We start from the raw sequence: 20584 nt of genomic DNA on the forward strand, positions 1-20584 counted from the left end.
GAAACGTCTCTTAGCTTCCCTAATCTCAAGAACAACTTTATTTCTTAAGTCAGTGTAGAACTTATGAAGTTCGTCGAGTCTAAAACGTTTCCAAACTTTGTAAGCTAGATTGCGTTTATTTATTAAAACTTTAATTTTGTTGTTGAACCAAGAAAGGTCATTGCATTTAAAGGTTTTTGTTTTGTAGGGAACATGAATATTGAAAAGGGAGCTTATGTTTCCTTCAATAAAAGAAACTTGGTCGTCGACAGACTCCATAAAGAAAACTCGAGACCATTCAACAGATCTTAAGTCATTTTCTAGTTGGTTATAATTAATGCTTTTTAAGTCTCTATAGCAATAACTGCTGCTTAAAACAAGAGGTTCGCACTGGTAAGTTAAGTGCAACTCTCTTGTCTTCAGCTTCGGTATTTTCCAAGAAAATGGAAAGTTGTTAAAGTTATTCTATTTAAAGTTATTATATTTTAAAACCTAGAAAAATTTCAACTATGCCGGTTAACTACCGACCAATAAGTTTACTAAGCTCCTTAAGCAAGTGCTTTGAAAAAATAATAACAAAAAATTATAATTGACCGATATAATATCTCATACCCCGAATAATTTGGTTTTTACTGTTTATCAAGTCCATTGTATTACAAACCATATCAAGAGATATTTGTATTAGAAAAAGTACAGGTATGATATTGCTTGACGTAGAAAAGGTATTTGATTCTGTTTGGCATTACGGACTTGTTCATAAGATGTTTGTTCTTAATTAATCAAGAAAATGTATATTGTCTGTGAACAATTTTCTATCTAATATGTTTACTTGTATGGCAAGTGTTCATTATGGTTCTATTGTGTTATTCCAGAAGAGTACTACCCATAGAACCGTTCTTTGTTTTAAAGTTAAAACTAAATTAAATTAATCATACAATTACAGTAGTTATTTTTCTGCACAAGCGCTTATATTGTTTCAATAATATTTAATGATCAAAATGTCAAAAATACTTAATATTTTTTCAAAATTTGATGTATCGAAAATGCGTCGTTATTTTTTTACGAAATTGAAATTAATTACGGATAACCTCTGCATACTAATAATATTTTATTAAATTTTCAAGTCGTATGTTTTATTTTTTAAGTAAAGTAAGTGTGCAATTTTTAACAAAAGCTCTTAGAGAGAAGGATTTCGATACTGTTTGTTGAATGTAAAATTCTAACGAAATTAACAACACATATTTCTATTGTATTTTTTTTTGTAAGAAAGTCAAAAACAATTAGATTGGGAATTAAACACTGTTAATCATTAGTTTTGAAGGTGATAATATCTCAATAAGTGTAAGAATATTTGTTTAAGAAATGTAGGCTGTAAACTGATATTAATAATGGACAAAATTTGGGAATCTACGTTTTCACCTTTTCTATAATAGTAATCTCTATATTAGATATTCGACCTATACCCCAAAATTTAACCGGGAAAAAGTTAAAAAGAAGACATTTAAGATTTTGTGAAATAAATTTTAAGGCTAAAAAAAAAAACAAAAGGTAACTTTTCATGTGTCGAATAATTATGAATTTGTTTGCTGACCCAAGAAAGCCTAGTGAAGTAATCAGAACAAAATCTGTATAAAAGGTTTTTCAATTGGCGCGAATAGATTTTAGCGCTCTTTTACAAGTGTCGATTTATTATGAATTTGCTTTTAACCCAAGATAGCCTGGTAAAGTAATCGCAAAAAACTACACATAAAGATAATGACATTTTCCGAGAGATTTACATTTTTTTAAAAGTAAAAGATGCTTGTACCTATAAATCATCTTAAAATTGTTGATATTTCAAAGGTGAAACAGACTTTTTGGAAGAAATTCTACACGACTACCGACGTTGCAAATGTTCAGCTAACTTCAATTGTTGTATGAGCTGAACTTAATATGGATGTAGGCGTAGATCCAAACGCAAAATACGCCTTAATGTGCGGTAAGACAATTATAATTCCTGAGAACTACGAGTAATGGACACATTCGAGCGAAACGATGAAGAATTTAACGTACATATTTGGGGCATTTGACGTATAAAAACATTATTTTCTAAAAATATTCACACGTTGCAGGTCACACTTTTGGAACTGCATCGAGAAACTCCATTCAAATATTACGAGACCACAATTTAAAATAAACCAAACTTATTCTTTTTTTGAATATACCTGTATTCAAAATAAGTGAATAGATGTCTTGTTTTATTTTTAGGCTCTACGAACTGCTCATAACCATAAACTTACAGCTATATGAATTTGAAAGTTAAAAAGTTCAAGAATTAATGAATTTTAAACACCGCCGCCATCGTCATCACCACCACTATCCCAGCCAGAAGCAGGCGGTCTGCTGATGGTTTCCCAAAGGATTTGCATCTTGTTTCATTTCTATTTGGTGCTTCAAAACATAAAAATCCGCAAGAAAATAGTATGCAATATGCACTGCATTGCATTACACTTAATGTGATGAGATTGAAACTACGCGAAGGAAAGTGGTTATCTGCTTTTTGTTTGTTTTTATTTCTCCGTATTATTTTTTTGAACAAACAACATTTTTGAATGTGAAAATATTCAAGGTGCTGAATTTTTTTAAAAACAAGAAATGAAAAATAAAAATTCAAGTAGAATACAAAACAAAATTAAAACGTGCAAAAATACGAGGCTTTTTATTATTAAAGATTTTTTTAACTTTGTATGCATTCAGTTAAATTTTGAATATTCATTTTAAGTTAAGTCTTTAACCTAACCAACCATCAACGAACTGAAACGCGCAATGGAACAACTTTCTCGAATTGCATGGGCCACGGACTGGTGGGCTGAGTATGTCCGTGCAATCAATCATAAAATTTGGAAAAATAAGTTTCAAGGAGATCAGTGTTAAAAAACCAGAAGCTCAAGAGTGGTTTAATGTTCGACTTTTAAAGAGGATAACCATTATGGTGGGTTTGAGAATTTTGGAAAGTTTTTCGAAGGGTATGAGTTTAATATTCTTAATTGATATCAGAACAAATAAAATCAGTGTTTACATCAGGAATTTTGTTTTTAAATTTGAAGCCTAACTTTCCAATTAAACAATAGAGAAATGTTAGTAAAGTTATATCAAAATTGTGTGATGAGTGGTTAAGAGCCGAAGCACTTAGACACAAAAGGGTATGTTCCTTAAAATTCAATATGAATTCCAAACTTAAGTATTATATTTCCTTGTTGAAATTGAAGATTTATTCAAACACTTTTCAATGTATTTAAAATTACCCTCAATATGTTTTTATTTTAATGATACGCAAATACTTGTCATAAAAATAAAATAAAATCAAAGAAATTGAGTTATCTTCGACATTGTTCATATCAAACAATTCTGCATGTCATTTTCTTTTCTTTATTTTTAAGTGAGAGTGAAAGTGTAAGTGAGAGTACCTACTTTAGTCGTGGCACAAATTGAACAGTAGCGTTTTGTTGGAAAATGAATAATCGTGATCCATTTATCCTTGCGTTGACAAATAATGCCATTGACAGAAATATGTATATAAGTTTGAGTGATTATCCATAAAATAAATATAACAATGTCACACTTTTGAATAGGGTTGCCAGAAGGCCAATTTGTTAGTAATTTTGCAGTTTTTTAACTTCACATATAAAGTTATTGTAATCAGTCCGATTTGTCGAACTGAAAATTTTGACATTTCTGGAAGTAATTTTATACATTCTTTTTCACTTAATGATGGGTTATACGGGTTGATGTTTCCGAAGAAGAGTTTCAGAATTTTTCTACTTTTCGGTAATTTTTTCGGTAATAAGATCATTGCTTCACGTGCTGTTTGGCATGTGGCACCGTCTTGTTGAAATCACATGTCATGCAAGTAATGCTCTTAAAAAAAAGTTGGATATCATCTCACGGTAGCGCTTATCATTCACAGTTTCTTTACGATTTGCATCATCTTTGAAGGAGTACTGTCCAATGATGCAACCAGCCCATAAACCACACCAAACTGTAACTTTTTCGCGATGCATTGGTAGCTCTTGCAATGCTTCTGGCTGATATTTACTCTAAAATCGATTATTCTGATTATTTACGTACCCATTAACCCAAAAATGAGCTTCGTCGGTAGACACAAGTTTTTGGTAAAAAAGTGTATCTTCGGCCAGAGCCCATTCACCAAAAATTGTACGTTGCAGTAGGTCGTTCGGCATCGATCCTTGCACTAGCTATATTTTAAAAGGCGTGTGATGCCTTTTTAAATCCTTACGCGACGAATAGATAATATTGATGGTCATCATTAACACTCTCCGATAGCGATAATTTATTGATTTCACACTCCACGTAAGCGTGTTGGTGGTTTATTGTCCAAAAATGTCCAAATAGCCGCTTTAGTGGGTCGATTAAAACGACCATGAAATGGAAGAATCGCGCTAACAGAGCACTTATTTTGATAATAAAATTCAATAATTTGCAAGAGTTGTTTGTTTGTAAGACGATTCATGGTTAAATTATAGACCAAACTAAAGATGTTTGACAGTAAAACAAAACACGAAACGTGCGTCAACTGTTTAAACCAGTGTTGCCAAAAATATAATAAATACAAAATCACACTTCATATCAAGGTTATCTGAATCAAGGAACGTTCAGAACTTTGTTGAGCTAACGAAAAAGTTTTAAAAATTACATATAGATCAGCAGTGTAGCTATGTGCATATTCCGAAAGGAGTTTGGTGAATAGTTGAAGAATGCGCTTCGAATTGGTATTCTACTCACGGATAGATACACCAAAAGTATTCCTTTCTGAACCATTCGGTGTGAAAGATTCTATCTGCTATAATTTCATCTATTAATTCAGCATGCAGTGTTTACTTTTTTATATTTGGAGGAACTGATTTCGATTTGGAGAGAATTGCATTTCCATTAAGAGATATTGTCGGGCACATCTTATATCGGAAGTAATTTTGAGCATTATTGATCCCATGTTGTCCAGCCCAGATGCGGAGCGCGTAGGAATTGGTTCCACTATTTTGAAAAAAGGATGTATTGTGTTAAAAGTGTCCTTACTCATGTATTTAATAGCCCTTCTTTTTGGTTACTCTTCAAATGACAGGCTTCCATATTTGTCGATTTGGGGACACATATTGCAGTTCTAAAGCACTTTTTAAGAGCTGTGTGAATGTTTGAAGCGTTCTTTTTAGTGCTCATTTCAATAATGTGGAATCATATCCGTTCACATGTAAATTAAGACTTCTTTTACTCATAAAGAATAATATAATATTTAGATTTTTCTTAGGTACACCTCATCATTTTTGAAGTTGCTCGATTACTGGAGTTGTGATGATTATATCGAATGTTTTTTTTAAGATGACTTTGCTTAGTTTTTGACAAGTTGTTTTCAAGTTTCTTCCCTAGTAGCTCCAAGAGAAATTCCTCTGTTAAGCGTGTTGTCCAGTACAATCATTTTTCTCTAGCAATTAACTTATTCGTCTCGCAATAATTTTTTTCAAAAGTGTTGGAGAAAACGGGAAGAAGAAAAATTGGTCACTATTCATTAAAGTCAGGGATATTTCTTGCAACTTTAGAAATTGGTTTGGGTTTTGCTTTTTTCCAGTCATGTGGAAAATCCCAGTCGATAAAATACCATTAAACAATGGACCTTTTCTTGTTCTGAGGCCAGTATCGCTTAGTTAAACATTCTTGTATGGCTACTTCCTTTTTTTCCATTTTCAAAGTCATTTCAAGTCTACCAATCCAATATCTGTTATGAGATAGAACCTCAAAAATAATTGTGTGCATAAAATAATAACGTTTCTGATATGAAAAATAATCGAAGTGACGATTTTGTTTACACAAAATACTGCTAAAAGTGGGTAAAATTGATTTTCAACTGGAATATATTGGACAAAATTAAAGATATTGGGGCAAATTCATAGTCATATCTTAAACCCAAGTCTAATTGAACTATAGTCTAGTTTTAATAGCCAGGTAAGACACAGCTCCTACAATTCTAGTACAACATTTGAACCAACTTCTTTAAAATCCTTACAACTATTCTGTTGACTGTTGGTTGAAAAATTCCACGAAAGCCTCCTGTTATAACAAAATATTAACTTTGTGTTTCAAAAATACGTACAGTAGCAAACATTCCGTGCCAAAAATCTCAACTATGTTAAGACTTGAAATCTCGCAGATATAGGCAAATTCTCATTGGAGTTCAATCTTCAATATTTAGAAGATTGATTATAAGGTTGGCAGTTTTTTGCTACCTCTTATAGAAATCGTAGTCATCCGTTTCAAAGGGATTGATTCGGGTACCATTCCAACATCCAGCAAAATAAAATCTTGATAATTTCTTTAGTCTTTTTGAATTTGAATGTTTTTTTTTTATATTTTTAAATAGAATGTCTCGAAATATAATTTCCTCATCAGACAAAATCAGAACTTATCAAAGAACTATAAATATGGCTGACTGACTGACTTCAGAAGAATTGTTACTTATAAAAAACACTTTGTAATTTATTTTAAAACCCTTCTGTAATTAAAAGATACAAAAAATACCGCACAAAATTCATAAAAACTTATTTTCGACTGGAATATGTCGAGAATGCAGATATTCACTTAAAAATTATTTCATTCTATAAAAAATATTGCTGTTAGCATAAAATAAATTTCATTTTTTTTGTATCAAAAATAAAAACTTTCAAAAAATTGTTAAAAATTGATTTTTGGTTATAAATCTCAAATACAAGATAAGAGATTGAAGTCATACTTATTTTACCACATGCAAAACTATTGTTAACTTTTTAAATTTTCAAGAAAACATCAATTGACAACTTTAAGAAAATAACTTGAAAACTTACAAAAACAACCACAAAATGATAAAAAATTGTTTTCAACCCAAGTATATGGAAAATAAGAAAGATATTGTTTTTAAACTGTTCTTATTTTAAACAAAATTTTGTCATTAATATTTTTGTACAATCTTGAAAAATATCGGCACTGCGGGCACGAATAAAAAGTTTTCAGTCTCATTTTTCTATGAAATCTGAGATTTGGGCAACAGTTTAAAACAATTCTAATTCCTATTTTCGTACATATCCATTTTAGGAAATATCCGCTCAGAGGCAACCCTACTTCCTGTTTCTCTGAGGCTTGAAAAACAACCTTAATATCTCTTGACTTCTTTGCTTTGCAAAAGGCAAACATGTCACACAAAAAAGACCAAACAAAATAGTACTCTTCGTTTTTTGTTGTTGTTGTTTGAATTTCAATACGCAACAAAAAATAAAAACACGAAAAAATGAACAAACACCAGAAAATCTATACAAAATTCTCATATCATTAAGTAAAAAGCTTTTCAACAAATCAAAATTGAATAAAGTTTCTTCATCATGTAATCTGTCTTTTGTTTCTATATCATTTCTGTGTCGCCTCCTTAGCCTCATCGTCATCATCATCATCATCATTGATATAGAAATACACTCGACACTCGTATTTAAATAAAAAGAGGTGGTTCTTATGGATGCAGATACTCTTTTTTTCATACCTATAGATACATTTAAAAATGTGTCTATCATCATCAATGGTAAATTCAACACTGAATTCTTTTTCTTCTTTTTGTCTGTGATTTATTGTGTTTACTTAGAAAGATACTTTTTTGTATCCAGGATGAAATTCACAGTATAGTTTTTCGTTACGACTTTTATAATGGGAAAAGTTTTATTCGGTTTAATTATTTGCATTGAAAGGTGCATCCGGAGGCGATTATAATTTACAACAACTGCGCCTTCATCGCTCCCAATAGAATAATTTTGAATTAATATTGAAATTTGTTTAATAAATTTAATAAATATGAATTTGTGTGCTTATTTGGCTTTTCTAGGGTTCAAATAGTTAGGCATTGTGGAAAATTATGTAGTGTTATTTGTATTGAATGTAGTATCGAATTTAATTGTCAGTTTTAAATGTGTCCCTGATGAATGAAATTGTAGATATAATTACAGCAATTACCTCTGTTAATATTGAAATAGTAGCAGGTAATTAAATGTTGGTTCAAAATATTCGAAAAAAAGATAATGTAGAAATATGAATCAATTAAAGAGTCAATTTGAATAAAATTATAGGAAAACATTAAGCGAATTTAAAATGACATCATCTTCGCAGTAAATTAATACAAATGTTTTAATTAAATCAATAGTTGTTAAATCAAATTAAAATATTTGCTGCTTGTATGCTAACTTCGATTTAAAACATTCCAAGAACAAAAACTCAAAAAAAACATGCTTCGGTGTAACCCACACTGATAACTTCTCATCCCGTTTGTCCATTTGTCGTCCATATCTATCTTTGTTCTCCTAGTACTTGAGGTTTTTGTTTTTTTTTTTAAGTTGTCAGTTGAATTTATTTTAAGAGATTAACAAAAAATTACCAAACAAAGTAAAATCATTGTGAAGTCAATACCTTCATATTCATGAGATATCGAGAATAAAATATGAATTTTTACCAATTTTTACAGGGTTATCCATTTTGTAGTTTTAAAAGTAAACGTAAATACCTTAATACCTATTAATATTTTTTTCATGATAGTTCTTTTTAACTTCCCATGGGAAGTTATTGTAATTGGTCCGATTTGTCGAATTGAAAATTTCGACATTTCTCCACGTTTCAAGGACCCTAGAGTCGAAATAAAAGATTTTTAGAGAGATGTATGTGCTTGGATGTCTACGTTCGTTATGTATGTATGTACACCCGTACGTTCGCGAGGTTTTTTTCATCGTCCATAGCTCAAGCTAGTAGAGATATCGACTTCAAATAAATTTTGTTATACAGATAATAATGTTGAAATATGCAGAAAGGACTCTCAAAAAATTGAGTGGGTGGTTTTTTTTTTTAACAATCTACCATACCATACTGAACATTTTAGTTAACACTAAATATCTCACGAATCAATAATTCTAAAGACTTTAATTAAATTTTATATTATATGTTGTAAAGTGATACAAGGGAAATATATTTTTTTTGGAAAAAATCCAACAAACAATTTTTTTACAAATCAAAAAAACTGAAAAAAAATATTTGTCACCTTGAATATTTTACGAAGAAAAAAATATTTTATCTTAAAAAAAATTTTATGCAACGAGAAATAATGTTTTTGGCATCTGGTAAAATTTTGAGAAAAATCAGCTTTGTATTTTTGTACGAAAAAGAAAAATGATTAAAAAAAAAATAAAAATTAGAAAAAACTTGACTTTCAACTCAAATATCTTTTCAAAAATGTGTGTTTGTTTTTGACATTCAGTAAAATTTTGAGCGATTAGACAGTTTTTCTTTACAAAAAGTAAAAACCTAAACAAAAATTAATAAAAGTTGGTAAAAATTGATTTTTTTCTCAAATACCTTTTCAAAGCTTTAAATTAATTGTATGTTTTAAAAAATTTTGTTTTCAACCTTCAGTAAAATTTTGAAAAAAATTGAATTAACAGTTTTTTTTTACAAAAAACTAAAAACCTAAAAAAATTAACAAAAGTTGATAAAAATTGATTTTGGACTAAAATGTCTTTTCAAAATCTTGAGATATTGGCTTTAAATTAATTGTAGCTTTTAAAAAATATTACTGTCAATATTCCGTAAAATTTTGAGAAAAATCGATTAGTAAGTTTTTCTTAAAAAAATAAAATTGTATGAAAAACAATACTAAAACTTTTTACAAATGTACTTTCGGCTCAAATATGTTTTACAAAAATTAAAAATATTGGCTTTAAACGTATTTTTTCTTACAGAAAATGTTGTTTTCGGCATTCTGTGAATTTTTTTAAAAAAGAACCCAACAGTCCGTTTTTTCATAAACTAATAAAATCTACAAAAATAGTACGAAAATTTGGTAAAAATTGGTTTTCGAATAAAAATCTTGTTGAAAAAATAGATTTTGAAATCAAACTATTTCGTTATATGCAAAATATTGTTATTAATTTTTATTTTTTTTAGAATAATTCAATTGACAACTTATATAGGTAAATACTTCACTTAAGGATTTGTTTGTATTTTAACAATAACATCATAAAGCGGTTTGCTGTCAAAATCAATTAAAATCTTTGTTTTCACACAATTTAGAATTAGAATTACCTAAGTAATGCTTTCAATTGATTTCACAAGAATTTATATGATAGAAAGATAAAACCTTGAATAAAAGATAACCAATTTTATATTAAGTTACCTTTATATTCATTAAAATCGTCTTCAATCCTATTTTTTTGACGCACATGTTTCAAAAATGATTTACTATTAAATAAAAAAAAACTTTTAAGAGCTTAAAAAAATTAAAGTATTCTAATTTTTGAAGTGAATTTGCTTTCGATGCTCCAGAACTGAAATTTAAACACGAATTTGAAGAATATAAATGTCCATAAAACAGCAATAGTGACAATTGCCTTAAACTAATGGCTAATTGAAAAATATGATGAAAATGTTATAACTATTAATTTATTATAAAAGCTTTGACTCTCACGTTAGCTGAAGTGAAAAAAGATTCTGCAAAGTGTAATTTGTGAGCAACATATTAAAGTTTCTTCAGAAATTATTTGTTTGCCTTAATTTGCTTGTATTTACTTGTTTGAGGAATTATGTACTATTTCTTTAAATTCAAGAACCGAACATTTTTCTCTCTTCAATTTTTAAGATTTGTCGACTCCTTTAAGATCAAAAGGTTCACGCAAAACAGTAATTTTTTTGATTTTGTCTTCTAGCATAAGCTACAATCTGATAACGATAGTAAAAAGAGGATACGACCCACACTGATAACTTCCCATCCCGTATTCCAATTTGTCTTACTTCAAAGGTTTGTAGGTTTTTGTGTTTTGTTCAAAAGTTGTTAGTTGAATTATTCTAACAAATTTAGGAATTACCAAAAATATTTTTCATAAAAAGAAATAGTTAAGTTTGAAAATCTAGTTTTGTTTAATAGTTTTTTTTAGTGAAAAACGTATTTTTACCAATTAAAGTAGCATTTCTTAAATTTTTACAAATTGGATGAAAGAAAATTTCAGAGGTATGAAGAACCAAACAACCATTTTTACCAAATGTGCGTACTATTTTTTGTAGATTTAATTTTTTTTTTTTATAAAAAATGGACAGTTGGATTTTTATAAAAAGACTTACTGAATATCGGAAAAAATATTTTGAAAAGCTATTTGAGTCGACAGTAATTTTTTACCAAGTTTAAGTATTAATAGTATAAGCTCTCAAAGTTTTGAAAAGATATTTGGGTCGTAGTACCAGTGGCATGATGGTTAGTGCATTGGACTGTCAAGCAAGAGGTCTTGGGTTAAATCCCTGCCTGTGCCACCTTAAGTAAAAAAATAAATAATTTCGTACTCGCACACAGGAATGGTTGTGAGCTGTAAGTCACTAGGCCTTCGTTCACAACGGACTGTTGCGCCACCCAATTTTTTTTTATTTGGGTCGAAAATCAATTTTTACCAACTTTTATTAATTTTTCTTTTAGGTTTTTATTTTTTGTAAAAAAGACATTTTAACGAATGTTGAAAGCAATATTTCTTTAAGTGAAATTTAATTGGAAGCCATAATATCAATTTTTTAAAAAGGTAGTTGATTCGAAAATCAATGTTTACCATCTTTTGTTAATTTTTTTGTAAAAAAAACTGTCAATTCAATTTTTCTAAAAATAATACTGAATGTTAAAATAAATATTTATTAAAAGATGAAATTAATTTAAGCCCAGTGTCTCAATGTTTTGAGAAGTTATTTGAGTCGAAAATCAATTTTTACCAACTTTGAGAAATGTTTTTTTAGGTTTTTCTTTCTTATAAAGAAATGTCAATTTGATTTTTCTTAAAAATTTACTAAATGTTATTTTTATTCTTCGTTGCACAAAATTGTTTTGGAGGTAATATCTTTTTAATTCGTAAAATTTTCGAGGTGACAAATACGTTTTTCAGTTGTTTGATTTATAAAAAACCGTTAGTTTTTTTTTCTCCAAAAATATACTTGTTCTGTATCACGTTAATAACTTAAGTTTATGTTAATTTTGTTCAGCCTCGTTTAGAGAACTCAATTTTTTTAGAGTTATCTCTGCATCTTTCCGTGTTATTATTTGTATAGAAACATATTTTTGAACTCGATACTACACTGGTCCTAGAGATGTGGACGACGGATAATGATATCCCGAAAGTGCGGACGGACGAACGTACGAACGTAAGTACCCTCTCGCAACAACATAAATCTCTAAGAATCTTTGATATAGATTCTAAAGACCTTGAAAAGTCAAGAAATATCAAAATTTTAAATTCGAAAAATCGGAACGATTATAATAACTTCCTATGTAAAGTTAATAAGTTTAAAATGGTGTCTTACATCAATTTTTGTATGTTCAGATAAAAGTTTATTAAAAATCTTAACAAAAATATAAAGAACTTTTCTAAAGGTTAAGATATGCATTATATTTGATATCTGTTTATTTTAGTAAAGAAAAACGTAGTTTTCCAAAAAAGTAGCCCAAAAACACCTCCTTTAAGTTGAGTTTTTGTATTATTTTAACTATTTTTGTCCTATTCTTTAACAAAATTTAAAGCGAATAAAGGTTTTCCTCACAATTAATTTTTAAAGTAATGTCTTGCATTATTAAGATTGCTTTTTTGACGAACAATCAAGTATTATTTTTTCTTAACAATGAAATTCCTAATTTGTTTAAATATTTACATGATACTTACATCAAATATCATAATAATTTACTAATTGTCTGTTCTAGGTGTATGCTTTTAATCCTTGAGCTTATACAAACTTTCCAAAGTTTATTGTTCATGTTCTCCAGCAAAGGAGTTTAAAATATCAAAGTAAAATAAACACAAATTCAATTTTTGTCACTTACTCGTAAAACTGAATTTCTTAGGATTTGAAAAGCAACCCTCTATAAAAACAAGACACAATAAATAAGCAAAATTAACTTTCAAAACAACTCGAAATTAAGGATGATTATCCAAGAATTAAACTTATAAAAGTCTTTTATATTTTGTTGACATCAATAATGTCTTATGAATACATTAGCTTACTTAAAATATTTAACGCCAAAAATAGCTTTCTACACATATTTTGATTAAAATAATAACAATAAATCAGCAAAAAGTATGAATGTCTTTTTTCGGAAGTCAAGTGAGTAGATTAGTTTACTTTTATTGACTTGTTTTATGTCCGTGTATAGACAAACTTTGAAATGATGGGGAAAAGGAAGGGTTTTAAGAAAATTAATTTCCCTTTCTTTTTGAGACCAGCTAAAATATTTTGTTTTTCTTGGAATATGTGAAAGCGAAGTTAGCAAATCAGTATAAAATATATTAACTATTTTTGGAAGTCATCACACAAATTTCATATTCTTTCACATAACCTAAAACTATGCAACGTTTGAATTCTGATCATGTTCTTGTCTTTTTAATTTTTCAAACACCGGAAGTACGATTAATTATTTTTATGTTAAAAATGCTTATTGGGGACGATATAAAAAAGGAATAAAGTTAAAATTTAGATCAAAACCTGTTGATTTGAGTAGGGTCTAAGAAACTACATAAATACAAATGCAAAGCTATTTTGGAATATCACCCGTGTTTTGGAAAATCTTTCAATACTATAGTAGAATTTTACACGAATATCAAAAACAATAGTATTAATATCAACGATAAAAGTTAGTGTAGAATCTTACTATGGATGGGTTTTTGACATTTATACGTGTCTCAAATGGATCTTATGTGATTTCGTTCTCAAATGTTGGTACGATTGATATTGCATTTGTATCTTGATGGGTGTGTTCGTTGAGTAGTTGTGCATTTGGAATTATTTATGTATTTTCCATTGGGGAAACATCAATCTGTTACTGTTGATATTATTTAGTTTTGTTAATGAAAATGGACTAACTGGGCTTATTTTGGAAGAGAAAACAATAGAAAAGATAAGGCACCGGCCTAGTCACTGATAAAGCTTCGGTTCCCATCGATAACCGAAATCAAGCATCACCTACCGCGTGCTGTTATCATGTGTTCTTTCTGTCTGTTCTTTCTCTTCTGTTCTTCTGTCTTGTATTAATGTCTTGTGTTGTTATCACCATACAAAGTATAGCCGCTCAAGGTGCTGTGTCCTCTACTCTGTACATTTATGTCTTGAATAATGTGTAATATAATGTAATGTAGAAAAGATAATTAAGTTTTACTATGTTTCTACCAAAGGTTTATCTCAGTTTAGATTAAATAAATCTTTTTGCAAATGGTGTTTTTATGTGTGAAGTGTAAGTGAGATAGTTTGATTCGTGTTAAACAACGAAGAACTGATTAGTTCAGCACCATACAAGAATATGCAACCTAATCAGTGTCCATTTTTTTTTGTAATTTGATTAAAACAAAACTATATTTTTTGTACACAAACATGCAAATAAACAGACACAGGTTTTTCTTCGCAAATTTTGACTCGACTCCGATCCCCGACCAGAATCGAGGCCAACGAACATCATTTCAACTCCATTCAGGTATATAAAGAATTGAGGCGAGTTTTAAGCTCGCTTTAACACCACATGTTAATGTAGTAGTCTACGAACAAACTTCCTCCCTGAAGCAATTTTTTAATGACCTTTTTTATAGAATCGCAATTTGCAGATGTTATCTTACCATTTCCATTTTATTAATTTTAGTTAGTTTTTTTTTTGCTCAGTTAGTTTTAACATTTGATTATTTACTAAACTTTTTTCTATTTCTGTGTTTTTTTATTATTATTCTAACAGATCTTCTTTCAGTTACACCAATTTTTAAAAACAAAAATCTGGCTACTGCGGATCGTTTTGTTGGGAATTTCTCACTGTACTATATATGGAATACCAAAAAAACGCACTTTATGTAACGAGAAGATAACTGAGGAAAAGTTTTGCAATAAGAAGTGGAATGAAATTCTAAGCAAACTAGATAAAAACGCGAAGCCATTTTGGAATATTGCCAAAATAATTTAAAAAAAAAAACAAATTTTTTGACATCCCTGTCGATAATTGATCACCAAATATGATTTAAAACACTTTTGGAAACAATCTAAAAACTAAGAATCCTGACGGACTAGACAAAATCATAAACATCTATGTTTATCCAAAGCAGGGCTTGTGACGGGTGATCTATTTGACGGTTTCAAAAGTATAGGGCTTGAATTCGACATCTGTCAAAGTTTTTAAACCATTTTTTTTTCAGTTGAAAATCTGGCATTTACGAAAATGGATCGCTTAACTATCGCACAACGCTTACAAATTGTATAAAACCTACTACAAAAATGGTGATTCTACCGCAGTCACATGACGTGCTTTAAGGAGAGATTATAGTTTACACAATCGTCTAACTGCGCAAGCAATTGGTAAAATTGTGAAGAAATTTGAAGAGATGATTACAGGTTTTGAAGGTTTGTGCATTATCGTTTCGTTCGTACCACTGAAAATATCACTGCTGTAAGTTAAAGTGTTTCTGAAGACCCGAATATGAGGATACCTCGTCGTTCTCAAAAATTAGAACTTACGACACATTATGGCGTATGTTACATTTGAATTTACACCTGCATCTATATTAAGTCCAGCTCACACAACAACTGCAGCCAGCTGTTGAATGGGTGCTTGAACAAAAGGCGGTGGGTGGCGACTTTTCGAACAAAATTTTCTTTAGCGACGAAGCAAATTTCTCAATCGGTTAACTATCAAAATTTTCGTATTTGGTTTTCAAGTAAATACATTCACAAAAAGTCTGTGTTTGATGCGCTCTTTGGTCCGGAGGTGTGATTGGGCCTTACTTCTTCAAAAAAAAAAACGACGATTGAAAGACTATCACCGTTAATTTCAGAGCCTCATGGTCATATGATAACCGACTTTTATGCCAGCTATTAAAGAATACGGCTTGAAGAATATCTGGTTTCAACAAGACGGTCTCACATGCCACACAACTCGAGCGAATATAGCTTTATTGCCAGAGACATCTCATAGGCGCTTAATTTCTCGCCGTGGCAATATCAACTGGCCACCAAGATCATGACTACCGTGCTTATGTAGATAAACTTATAACTCTTGAGCACTTTAAAACAAACATTCGCTAAGCTATGGCTGAGATACCGCCCAAAATGTGTCAAAAAATGGTCGAAAATTACCTCAAAAGAATCGATGCTTGCAACAATTCTTATGGTATTCATTTAAATGATGTAATGTTTCACATATAAAGTCAACGTTCAAACTTTATAATAAAAAATAATTATTAAATATTTTTAATTTGATTTATTTACGTTAACTTTTAAAACTTTACTTTTTTTCAATTTTAATCGATTTAGTTAAAGTTTGCAATCATAGTTTTGTTCTAAACTTTTGTACAGTAAAATTCATGTTCTGAGGCTTCAACTTCGAGAACACAAAAGTGTAATTCAGGTTATTTATTTAATTTTTGGAAACGAAACCAAAATTTATAATTAACTTGATTTAACAATATTTTCCATTATTGAGTTTCCATGTTTTCAATTTATTAAATTAATTTGAAATACCAATTTTTTCGAAGAAATTGCTGCAGTTACAAATTTCACTTTTGAATAATGTTTTTTTTTTCTGTTATCAAAAAATAATTTAATCCGATGCAAATGTTTCGTTGAAAAGAAAAAAATGGTATTCTTTTAACAAAATATAAGTTTTTTCAAAAATTGTTTTCTTGATCAATATTTTATAGAATTCGAGCATAAGAAAAAAACAGCTTTCCTAATTTCAATAAAATGAGCTTTGATTATTATTGAAAAAAGGATTTTAAATAAAATAAATCTATAGTAGTTTTAAACAGATTCTAGTTCTTACAGTTTTTAAGTATTTTCAAATAAATTTAAAAACTCTAATGAAAATTGCACTCAGACAACACTAATTGGATTTTCTTATTTATTCTTCTTTAACACTCAATCCAATGAAATACAGTATAAATTCACTCCACTTAATTTTTCACATTTCGCAATTTCCTTTTCATTTGATTAATCTCACATTTCAATCCTTTTTTTTTAAACTTAAATCCTCATGTGAAACACTTTAATTACATCCATTTTAATTCACTTCCGGTCAATTTTGTATTTCTTATCCGGATTCTTAATTTTTTTTTAAAGAGGACAATTTGTCGCGCCAAAGGACCGTTTAAGACTGAATACGTTACCATCGATGGATTGTTGTTAAATATCTCGGTCTTGAAATTCAAAAACACAAATCAAAATATAGGAAGTATTTTCTTAAACCGCACAATAAGTGCTGAATATCAACTCCTGCGCAGTAACGTGCTTCGAATGTTTTAAGCATCGTTGGTCTACCTGTTGAACATTCTATCAGCTGATTTCAAATTCATTCATACTTTTTCACAAGGTTTTGTGATACTGACCTCACCCAAAAAGACTTTAATCACAAGCGACTTAGGTATGGTACACAACCTGTCCTAGCCACTTCCCTATCCACCCACAACAGAAAAAAACACGTGTGCTGGAATTATATAAGTTGACTTTTATAATTCCCCTAAGAGTAAAAAGTTCAAATAGGTCTTCGAAACAGTTTTTTAAGTTTTTCTTACGAAGAATCATTCGTTTTCTTACAAATGCGGTCAATTATGTTTGTTTATGCGGCCATAAGATGGAATATTTTAAAACAAAAAATATTGAAATGTATTTATTTACAAACTAAATGAAAGATTTCTTTGACCAGCCCGAGTCGAGTGTATAAGCATACATACCTACATATGTATGTCTAGTATTTGGTTTTTGAAAATATTGGTTTAACTTATTTTGTGTACGAGTATGGCAAATGAATATTTTGTATTTCAATAGGCATTCTACGTTTCCTTACATACTTGAACCTAAGGAGATTAAAATCCAAATGTTATGTGTTTTTAAATAAAAGCCTTTACATAAAAAAGTGTGTAGGTGAACTTTATTATTTGTTTTATAAAATGAAGAACTAAAGAAACTGAGGTAAGGAATGTTTTTAAGGTACAATATGTTAGTACGCAATTTAATGAACGTGTATCATTCTTGGTACGATGCGATGTTATGAAACATTTTACAGACAACATTTATATGACTTCGTATTTTAATTAAAATATTCCGCATCAGGTGGTCTAACCCTTAACAAACGGTTGGAACTACATCACGTGCAAAGATTTATATGAAAAACGGTGTGCTGTGGAGTCGAGAAATTTAAATTAAGAATTTCAATGATTTTTGTCATGAATAGAGAATACAACATATGGAAATTTTATGACTTTAATACTCGATAGATGACCAAATTAAACACAATATTGTTGAAATTAATGTTTAGTTTAATGATATTTTTAAATAGGAGAACTCAAGGTAAGAAGGCTAAAGTTTACTTTAACTAAAATGTTTTTTTTTTTTTATTTAAACAAATTGAAAATTAAGTTTATTAAGTTCATCCATTTAAAAGATCGTTTTCAGAATTTGTAAATTAGCTTATTTGGACCATATTTAGAATTGTACATTTGGTAAAGCATCTTAACCGTTTCGAATACAATTTTTGTTTGACATTTACTTAAATAAAATGCACGAACTTTGTATCCGAAGAGCTGTTTAAAAATATTTCAAATTTAAAAATTTACCTGCAAAAGAAGTTTGTTTTCAAAATTGTAGATACCACTTTATTTAAAAAAAAAACTTTATTTTTCAAAATGTTTATGGGAAAATTGTTAGAGCTATTTATTTTTTCAAATAAGCTTTTTATGTATGAATACATTTTTCATGTTTGCAGTTATTAAGAGATTATAAAAATACTTTAAACATTTGATTTTTATTAAAAATGATGACCCGTTTTCAAGATATTAAATTTCGGAAGAAAAATTTTCATATTTTATTCAAAAATCAAAACCAAAAATTTAAACATTTTTGATCATCAAAACTTTCAAGTTTGAACTCAATCGACCCAAACGACTGTAGGGGCAAGGACAAACAGACAGACGGCTGAATAGGGGGACCCACTTTTTTCGACGACCTTACCATCGTAATGTAATGTAGCTCTAAATTTTTAACGAATGCAATACTTGCCACACACGGACAAAATTTCGTACAGTTAAAAGTGACACAAAGAACAAGCAATAAGCGAAAACAATTGGTTGTGTAACAAAGGACACAAAGAAAGGTCACCTTGGCAAAGTTCCCGAAGAACGGTCACGGGTCCGGCAATCTCGGGAAACAAAGGAATCGACTGAAAGTCTATCGGGTTGAATTTTTGGCTCTTTATAGCCAACCATAAATTACGAGCAAGTATAAATAAAAAGCACAAAACTCACTCAAAAAAAAAAATTTATTTAGTTTTTGTTTGGTTACAGAAATCGATCCTGATTCACAAATTTGATCTGCTTTATCAATTTTTAATTTTATTCTCATCCATTGCAAACTATCACAATTTTTATTCTTATTTTTTTGGCTTAACGGACGAGTTCAATTCTTATCCGTCGAATCTAATTTGTCTAAAAACTAAACTATAAATTTGTGAGATATCGCGAATAAAATCCCCCAACCCAAACCGGCCCAGTTTAATAACTTGAGTAAAGCGTTCTTGTAAATAGGAACCTTGGCATTTCTCAACCAAGATTGAGAGGCAGGATCCGATAGTTCGTAATTTAGACTCTAAGCCCTTAGACTTCCGTACAGACCATTTTAGGAGAAAACACATCGCAAAGTAACTTTCCTTAGTATTCATACACTTTAGGGTGGGTTTTAAGCTATACAAATTTTAGGGTGGTGTGCAAATTAGAGAAAGGATGCACACTAATCGTTTAACATTGGTAAACTATTCATGTTTTCTCCTTGTGTTTGCTAATTGTCGCAAAACTCAATAATGCCGTCTTCGTGACTCAGCCGTCACACGTGCATTTTGTGACCGCCCGTCACAAATTTCAAAAGTAAATGAAAATGTGGGCCCCTGTCACACAACTCCGCATTAGCACTGAAACCTATTTTGTTTGCTTTTCCAAAATACAATAAGAGCAGGACATTGACTGATGGAAAACAAGATTCTACTGAATTCTTAAAATATTTTGGAGCAGCAACGACGACAGGAAGGTTACAAAAGGAAAAAGGATTTGAGATAGGCTAGTGAAACTTGCTGTGGTAAATTTTACCGCAACAAATCAAGGACTTAGAAATGTAAACTAATAGAGACTTAGTTTCTTTTTGTAAACATACATGGTTTTTCAACAGGGACGTTATAAAAGTAGAGCGACAGGGACAACAAACGACGCCATATTTCTTCCGCTCTTTTGACATTCCTCTTCAATTTTGCAATTTCATAATGGAAAGATATACGAACCATAAACGAGTCGAAATTATTAAAATTTACTACCAAAATTCGAAGTCAGTGACCTCAACGTTAAGTGCCCTACGTCCAATTTATAGACAAATTTGAATCCACAGGCACAGTAAAAAATGTGCCCTTGCTAGTGAGACAAAGAAGTGCCCGTAAAGTCGAAAATATTGCTGCCACTGAGGCTTCAGTTGCAGAAAGCCGAAATGTGTCTCTCACACGTCGTTCTTAAGCGTTGGGCATATCAGTGCCGTC

The sequence above is a fragment of the Eupeodes corollae genome, chromosome 1 (genome assembly GCF_945859685.1).
Source record: "Eupeodes corollae chromosome 1, idEupCoro1.1, whole genome shotgun sequence".
NCBI classification, from domain to species: Eukaryota; Metazoa; Arthropoda; class Insecta; order Diptera; family Syrphidae; genus Eupeodes; species Eupeodes corollae.